Consider the following 6543-nt stretch of genomic DNA (forward strand, 5'->3'; position numbering starts at 1 on the left):
GACGCGGAGCACACGTTTTTCGTGGGCGACTATTGGGCCCGACAAATATTGAAACTAAAGACAGAATTAGGGCCGATTACTCCAGAAAACGTGACGAACGTAATGTTGACAACAGCCGACGCCTGGCGTAAGATCGCGCTGTACGCTACGAATGTGTTACGAAACAAAAAGACGGATAGATGCTTGGAAAATTGAATGAATGAGAAAACTTCAGAGCCTATTTGGGAATGAATGAGTATTAAAGGGATGACAGATTGGACACGCCAATGACCGCCGCCCAGTCTGAAGTAATGCGATAAACAGTTCCGGGCTGGTTGCAGTGCGAACAAGGAGAGATATGTTTGGTGGGTATTAGTGGCCTATGCTACTGAGTCCTACACTTGGCGGGTTTCCGTCAATTGTCCGTAAATGGATTCAGACTCTACTCAAAAAAAAAAAAATAAATAAATAAATAAATAAAACTAATTACGTGCACAAATGGCCGCTAGTTAAATTAATGTTGTAAAAAAGGAATGGATTATCAATTAGCATATTGAAACTATCAAAATAAAATAATAAAAATTACTAAACTTTTCTAACCGTTTTCACCACTTGATCAACCATTTTGATATTTACGCGATTTTTTTCACATGAGTACTATAAGAATATTGTTACATTACAGTATTCATAATATAAAGTCTAGATATTTTCTTTGTAATCATTAAAATTTAACTTCAGTTAGTATACCTCAGAAGTAGCTGTCATATAAAAATTTTTCAATCACTCTTGGTTTTTGCAAGAGCCTCTGTAAGTTTAAAAAAATCATTCGATATCAGCTATCGATATAATAAGTGATGTAATTATATGTACTGATTAAAAAACTGAAAAATGACATTCCCCAGACGTCGATCATGGGGCTGTATATCAGTTACTCTTTCTCGTTTTTAAAATATGAGTCTGATATATGAATCTGATCATGATGATCGCATTCAATACAGTCATTAGTCTTTTGACTAAAGTCATCGTAGATAGACGTGCCTATCTTCATGTTAGAACAAAATGTAATGATTCCTAGATACATTTGAATAATCGCATTGAAATCAAAAGTACTTTATTAGGTTGTCAAATATTGTTCAATATTTGTCAAATATTTGTTCAATAGTCTTGATAGTTTTATACAACAGTATTATGTTTCACAGAAAGATTGTCCAATTCAAAATCTCTCAAGTACATAGTACTTACTTACATTAGTAGCAATTTGATTCTCATCACTGTGAGGATCTATATAATGATTTTTTCAATACTTGGCTATATATATTGTCACGTCGATACTAATAAAACGCACGTAACGGGCTATGGTAACTGATCAGGTATGGGTAATTTAACTTCCTATCATACCACATGTCAACTTTGCTGGGAAGATTTGTAAATCTATCTAGCGAGATAGATTAGGCTTAGCACTTTCTCCATAGCATTACTCATCAAATCTTAATTTGGCAAAAAGAAATGGAAGGAAGACGTCAGCCTATGGTATAAAAAAGGCTGGATCAGGATCTACAGAAAGGCAGTAGTAGTTCAGTAATTCTGTAGTTAGTACTATTGTATTATTTTTAAGTTTCGCTACCCGGCTACTCTGAACCGGAATTGTACTCTAAAATTGTCTTTTCAAACAATAAATCTAAATCAAGTGTAAACACCTGAAACTCTTTCATAAAATCTCCTGTAAACCCGGTTCTAACAAGGCAAAAAACTTAGTCATCTCCCTAAACACACCAGATATAATAAAGGCGTTATCCCTTTAACCAACCTCTGCTTACCTCCTGACTAAGATCCAACATTTACGTACCTACATGATAGTATTTTAAACACTATTGCGTCTAGCCATAACACCACCACGTATAGACACAACAATTGGGGGCTCCTTATTCTTGGTAATTAGGATCTTATCGCAAAAAAATTATAATGGTCGAAACACCCTACGAGCGAGAACTAATTACACACAAAATACTAATTAAAAAAATTAGCGAAATAGAACCAAACTTAGCAACAAACAGGGAACTTACGTTTACAGAATGTCTCGTATTTCTACATCAAAGATATCCACCCGTCGAAACAAAGCAAATTACCCGAGTCGAGGAATTACAAAGATTAAAATTTAATTTACAAGATTACATTGATACAAGCCCATTGGACTTACTATGCAAAGATGACCGAATATTCGACATCCTCATTGAAATGACTAGCAAAAATTTAAATACAGCACTTGTCCTTAACGCTATTACGGATATACACTTCAAAAAATTAAAATTAGATAAAACTCAAATTCCCGTACTTGAACTCATTGAAAACCAAACATCTTACGAAACAGCAACTGAAAATTCAGACACGTACAACGCGCCCACTACAAACGTGTCTATGACTAATACACCATTCGCTTTCAAATCACCGAAGATGACTCATAATCAATCGGAAAAAGTTGATTTCACTCCAACTAGACATTTTGCCACAACAAACCAAATTAATTTTTCAAGCAGCCCATTCACCACGTATTATACGCCGGGGACCTTCAGAGCAGGACTAATAAATTCCACACAAAACATAGTATCACCAGTAAAAAATTTTAGCTTAAATGATGCTGTTAATTTCGTACTAAAATTCGATGGATTCAATATACCATTGCACTTATTTATCGACGGTTGTCGGAAGGCACGCAACATAGTCACAACAATTAATGAAAATGATCTCGCAAAATTAATTAAAATCAAACTAAGTGGTGAGGCACTCAAAAGCGTAGAAGGAAAAACGTTTGATAATGTAGAAAAAATCATTAAATATTTAGACTTGCCGTTCGGATCAGTAAAAACGTGTAATCATATAACAGGCGAATTAGCAACCTTAAAGCAAAAATGTGGTGATAATATAGTCACTTTTTCTAATAGAGTAAAAACAGTGACTGATGAACTTTTTGAAGCAGCAGTAAGGGAAAATCGAAAACATGCTGGATTTAGAAGCCAACTTGAAAAAGATAAAGTAAAATTCTTCATCCGCGGTTTATATTGGGTCATCAAGGCGCGTATGGGGGAAGCTGACAATTTAGAATTAGCCACAACTAAAGCAATAGAAATTGAACGACAATTTAACGTACAGGAACCTGAGGAAATAACCGAATGAGTAAAAGCGCTATCCCAACCTAAAGTGGAACCGGTTCGATTAATGAAAGCGGAAGATAGTAGCATATGCCAAATTTGTAATAAGCCAAAACACATAGCTAAAGACTGTTGGTATCGGATATTGCAGAATCAAAATCGGACTCAGGTTACTATGCAACAGCAACGGCAGCAGCCCAAAGAACAGCCTTGGGCGGAGCCTCATGCTGACGTTAACAATAGCACTAGTCCCCTCTCCAACCAGCAGCCACAGTAGGCCGCCCAAAATGAAGTAAAAACAAGCGTACCAGCTAATTTAAATTCGCATAAAAAATCGCAACAAGCAAATCCCTCGATTTGCAATTACTGTAAGGAATCAGGTCACTGAAAGAGTGATTGCGAAAAAAGAAAACTTAAAAATTAAAAGTTGCAACAGGCGGAAAAAGACGAGGGTTCCAACACACATGGCGCTACTCGGGAACCCCTGTAAATATAGCGTCTCAAACTTCGTATGCACAAAAAATTATCTTTTTACATCTTAACAGTCAGTCATCCACAATACAGCTTGAAATAAATACAACTGTTACATCTTACGACGCATTCTTTTTGTAACAAATGCACATTCATGAAATTCAAAGCTGCTAAACTACTCGCACGTCAGCAAAAAGCTGACGAAACGCGAGGTAAATGACACTCCGAAATAAAGTCACCGAACGCAAGAATTTATATTCAGCAAAAACAAAATGTCACACCATATCGCAGTACTGAGCTGAAAAGAGCTGTAAAAGATATAAAAAGGAATGAACAAAATTACTCGGGGGGCAGTTGATCAGTAGTCCGTTAGTCAGTCAATAAGTACCTGTGAGACTCAACACCGTACACACCGGTCCGACAATTGATGATTACTTTACTTAATAAACTCGCGACTGTTACAAAGTAATATCGTGCAAGTATTATTCAACGACCTATCCAATACAATTCAACAAGCAGTTAGAGCCTGCTGCATTTCTATCAACAATTAAAAACTACGATTATCAAAGTAGTGCAATTATCATACATACATATTTACATTTCCACATACATTTATTATAAGTGAGACATATCTAACCACTAGTCAACATATTGGAACGTCTCATTCATTAGCTATTCGTAGTTGATGCACGAGACGTAACAATTGGTTCTGGTACAAAAATCAAACAATATATATATTATTATTTATCTAACAATTTCATTGTTACAATTTTTTTTTTTGTTGCCATCTTAATAAGTAATTGTGCTTCTATATATTTCTACCATAATTTTTTTTGCTAACAATAATTTTTCTTATATGTTCCCTGCTTCACTCTATTTTGATTTTGTCGAATTCCCTTTGTTTATAAAAAAAAAAAAAAAATGCCCAAATGAGCAAGAAGTCCAGCACAACGAAGGACACATTATCCGTAATTAGGAAACTTACGCGATCACAAATTGACAAGAATCCAAAATTAGAAGACCTTTTAGAAAAAGGACTGGATGAATTAGCTTTCAAAAAGAGTAACAAACTACGAAGATCGCCGACTAAGACCAAAGAAAAAATCGCAGAAAAAGAGAAAATCACAGGAGCAATAAAGAAAATCATACCAACAGCTAACCAATTAGTTGATTTAACAGAAAAGCAAACAAACATAACAGACTACACTGAGTCAGACAGATACTCACTATTAGACCAGACGTTTGACACATTTGACTCAGAAAAATACGATAGATATTCAGACATTGGAGGATTTTTAGGTGAACAAAGTCTAATATTAGGGACACCAAAGGACATATTATTCACCATATACAAAAACGAAGAATCAGTCTACACACAATACGCATTATCAAAAATCTCTGACAAATCTATTAACCAACACCAGAACAGTGAAGACTCAAAAAAAGACATTAGGCAAATATAGAAAACACAATACACAAAAGAAAAAGAGGGTGAAAGAAATACTCAGCAAATTCAAGGAAAACAAATTCAAGAAAACCAACGTATCACAAGCCCAGCAACAAACCCAATAAATATGGCAAATTCACATCCAATCAAATAAACTCTCAAAGAATTGGTAAATTATGTCCCGGACTTCGATTGTAAAAATATAACGCCCGCAAAGTACATCAGGAGAATACGACGAGTAAAAAATCTAGTAGATAACCAAGATGAACACAATGTAGTAGAACTATTGAAAGTGAGAATGAAGGGAGAAGCAGAAGAAGCTTTAGGAAACAGCTGTGTGGAAACAATAGAGGAATTAATTACAGCAATACGAAGTCTATATCCAATTCAAGAAGACATACACGAACTGCGTGCTAGGATACGCAAAATAACAGAAGGAAATACAGAATCAATTATTCAATATACAAATAGATTACGTCAACTAGTATTAGAAATAAAAGAAATATACAGAATACAAGTAACAAATGAAACATCCAGAAAAAATTCCAATGAAAAATTAGATGCAGACGCAGCAAAATGCTTTAAAAAAGGAATGTGAGCGGAAATAAAATACGAATTGGGCAACGAGACAACATTACAAGAAATGTCCAAAACAGCTATAGAAATTGAAAATGACATAAATATTAGAAAAGCAACAGACAATGTGACAATTAATAACACATATGCCGACTACAATGATTATTATAATAGACCTGAACTACCAAAAAAAATTATGATATGTCAAATTTGTCATGACCCCCAACACGAAGCGCTATTTTGCCATTCTGCAGCATGCGTCTATTGCAAAGGATCAGATCACTTTTCCAATAACTGTAAAAATTCAGTAGACAAAATCAATTTGATATGCAAATACTACAGCCAAAAAGGACACTCAATAAGCGCTTGCCCGCTAAACAAACGAAGAAATATCCATTGCCAATATTGTCAAGAATTAGGACATGAGGTAGGTCAATGCCCCTACATTGCCGACTACATAAAATGTTGGAAATGTGGAGAAACGGGACATGAAGCCATCAAGTGTAAAAATAAGATCACACAAAAAGTAAACAAATGCGATATTTGCGAAGAGGGAAGTCATTCAACGCAAGAGTGCCCTGAAGTCTTTTGTAAAAAATGCAACAAAAAAGGTCACTCTATCAAATTTTGCACAACAGGTAAAAATAGATCACCTTATAGAATATGCACCCTATGCCAAGAACAGGGACATGAAGAACAAGATTGTGAAGAAGCGCGAATATATTTCACAGAACAAAGAAGCAAATCAAGTTACAAGTGCCAATTATGTGATCAATTACGTCACACAGCAATGTTCTGCAGAAAAATTGCGAATACACAACAATCTGCAAATCCTCAGCAAAGTCCACAAAACTACAATGCCTACAATAAAAACTACAATAACGGCTACAGAAACAATTTTAACAACGATCAAAGAAAAAAATT

This window comes from Phymastichus coffea, unplaced genomic scaffold, assembly GCF_024137745.1.
Source record: "Phymastichus coffea isolate CEN01 unplaced genomic scaffold, Cenicafe_Pcof_1.1 PCOF00003, whole genome shotgun sequence".
NCBI classification, from domain to species: domain Eukaryota; kingdom Metazoa; phylum Arthropoda; class Insecta; order Hymenoptera; family Eulophidae; genus Phymastichus; species Phymastichus coffea.